Source organism: Schistocerca nitens, chromosome 6 (assembly GCF_023898315.1).
Source record: "Schistocerca nitens isolate TAMUIC-IGC-003100 chromosome 6, iqSchNite1.1, whole genome shotgun sequence".
Classification (NCBI taxonomy): Eukaryota; Metazoa; Arthropoda; class Insecta; order Orthoptera; family Acrididae; genus Schistocerca; species Schistocerca nitens.
The window spans coordinates 662,601,740-662,605,234 of NC_064619.1; positions in this window are offsets into that span (position 1 = coordinate 662,601,740).

Below are 3,495 nucleotides of genomic sequence, written 5' to 3' on the forward strand. Positions count from 1 at the left end.
TCCACTGTGAATACAATTTAGAAATATTACTGTATACCAGGAAAAATATTCCTCATAGTGCCACAAACTCTGTAGTCAAACATAAAATACGACCAGTAAATTCCTGCACCTAGAAAGAAAAGAGACACTCAAAATAGTAGGCATATCAGATACCAGGAATTGAAACTATACAATGCATTATCTCAAAACGTTAAAGAACAAGGTGAAATGGACAGTTGCAAAAAAACTGTTAAAATATAGTGCCTCAAAAAAGTTATTGCATAGTTAAATATTATTTAAATGAAATCTAGCAAAAGTAGCAATTGATACAAAAGTGCAAAACAGATGTACTGACAACATTTTTTGTTAAATAGGAAGCTGTATATTAGTATAGGTAGTATACTGTTATGTATATTTTCATTCCATTGAATTATTTGCCTAGTTATTAATATTGTATATATTATGTATACTTGTCAATTACACACACACACTCACTCCACACACACACACACACACACACACACACACACACACATCTGTGTGTGTGTGTGTGTGTGTGTGTGTGTATCTTAACATATATATTTATTATGTGTAGGTATCACATTAAATAAATCACACATGATGAGTGACTGATAAATCAATATGAATATGAATATCATAATTCATATTTGCTGCTGAAGAGGTGGTCTACAGTTGAGGCAGCTTAAGAAGATCCCTGACCGAACTCAGCGTCATTGCCAACTTTCAACTGTAAGTGCAGGTGAAAACAGTAGCCATCTACAGAGCTGTTACAATGCTGTGGCGTTGCCATTCACATATTTACAAAATTACATTATTGGTTGATGAATACACGCAAAACTGCCACACCCAGCCTACTGCAACTGTCAGGGTTCAACTTATGACGACTGAAGTACAGCAGCAGGCATTTTCTGTTGTGCATTTGGCGCTCTTATAACAGAACTAGTGGGAGGGCAAGGAGGAAGAAAGTGTGACATTCTTTTGGACAACTTCTATTTATTACAATTTTAAACATAGCAAACATTTTTAAATTCTGAGATCACCAGTAAGAGAAATAGTTAATATAATCATTGACACAATAAATGATAATATTGATAATATTACTAATAATCACACAATTTCAAACAACTGATTCCAGTGACATAGGTCAGTGGAACACATAGTTGAATGAGTTGAATGCTCCAACTAGTACACAAATAAATGATTCTGAGGATGCGCCACCATGAATCACGAAATATTTAACACTCCATTCATGAAGAAGACTGCCACAAAAGTTCTGCACCAAAGGCAGCCAACATTACATGTCTGTTTGCCAAAAGAACAAATTTACTTGCATGCAATAGTACCGGTACAATAAACAGACCCAGTTGCCGCCGAAATACATTTGCTAAGTCTTTCAGAAGCGCCCCACAGGTTCCAAAACCAGCAAAAAGTCTTCCATAACCGCTTATAAAAATATAACGAAGATCAATGGCAGCAGCACTGACACCATTACTGACCCAAAGGTTCACGCGGCGATGCGGCAAGTGACATGCTGCAAGAAGGCGAGCCGACTGATCGACCCTTCCAGGTGGACACCTGGACCACAAGAGAGCTCGCTGTGTGGCCATCAAGGACAAGCTGTGAGCAGATGGCGCCACAGTGACACCGCTCTCAGCACTGTGCCGCAGCAAGGGAATTCAAGTCGCCGCAACTCGTGACGACTTAATGTTGGAATAACTCTGTAGTATCGCTGAATGACTTTCCATGTCCTCAATTCGTTTCTCAAGATTCTCTCTACACCTTGGTTGTTTTTGTTACACCCTGTATATAAATTACTGAAAGCAAAGCGTATAGCATTCTAAGTAAACATCATACCAAGCACAGAAATATGGCGCAGTTTCTGTTTCTTTTATTTTAGAAAATTGCAGGCATTGTATATACATTGGATGATATTCAGACGACGTAGTTTCTCTAAGAATTAATACATAAAATTAAATGAAATACGGGTCTCCTGAAGTTCAACTCATAATGACCATCATGTCACATCACACTCTCAATTTAGTGCCAGTAAGCTTCATAACATACATTCTTTATCAGATTTGTGTGGGAAAGAGCTATAAAGTGAAACATTTCGGAACATCAACATTTATTTATTATCGAAAACATATATATACAAACCATAAAACGACATTTATAAGGGAAAAAATAGAGCCTGTTTACCTTATCCATTGGGTTTTTTCCGCACATAACAGATAGTATCACAAACAACATCTTTTTCGCCTTAATTAGCGCTGACAGTACAGAACTTATATAGCAACATGCACATTGGATGACATAAGTCACTGACAATGGACATAGAATAGTTTCAGCTGCTGCAAGATGTTTAATACTGGATGCATGGTGAGGGAGCTCTAGCACCAGACAGCATATGCAGAGGACAGCAACTTACCGGTGGCCAACATCAACTGACTGCACCAGCGTATTGCAACAGATTATGTAATCATTGACTTCACAGAGAAATCCAGAGCACAGAATTAAGGCGAGAGACCAGGCCAGCTACAAAATGAAAGAAGAAATCGCTTCTTGGCTTTTGACAAGCTTAATGTGTAGTTCATTTTACACATTGTCACATCTCTAATTTATACAGTTTCTTGACGTACTATACTTAAATACTATTATAGGAAATGATATCACCAGTCAAACCAATTTAATAAAATTTAAATTTGTTGGTGATATGACTGTTTATGGTAGTATTTAAGTGCGCCACAAATTTAATGAAGAATTAAAGTGGGTTCACACATGCAACTGAAATGATGGCACAGCATGTGGCATTCTGTTGTGGCAACATGAGCTACCGTTCACACAGAACACAACTAATTCTATTACCTTGCACAGTTTTCAATATGGCATTAACTGAAACCATATGGGCAGATATTAGTGTTATATTCCATGTTATGGCATTACACTAGATGGTGAAAATGTTGTGTACTATGGCAAACCAAACAACAGCTGGCGCATGAACAAGATTTTAGAATTTTATTGTATTCTTTAAGGTAGGAATTTCGAATACAGTATCTCTAATTTTTAGTTTAATAGCAGCCACATCACATTTAGCAGCTAATCCACTATCTATATGGTGATTGGTGTCTCAAACTACAAGGTTTATACCACTGCATTTTTGGTTGCAGCACATATTAAGTTTTTTTTATTTATTCATTCAAAAATCTTTCACAATTGTGCGACACACACACACACACACACACACACACACACACACACAGCAGCTGCAAAAAAAAAAAAAAAACATTAACATCAGGCTATTGTTGTAATTCCAGAAGCTGCAGAAGCATACCTGCGGACCACAATACGACAGTGAAAACGCACTAAAATCGAAAGGAGTGTAGCAGTAGTTATTCCATGATAACTAGTACAGAGTGCTGATGTTTCGAAATACAGCCAGTGTGTAGCAGTCAAATGATGCTATTCATTTGTGGGGGAAGGATAGCTACGCCATGA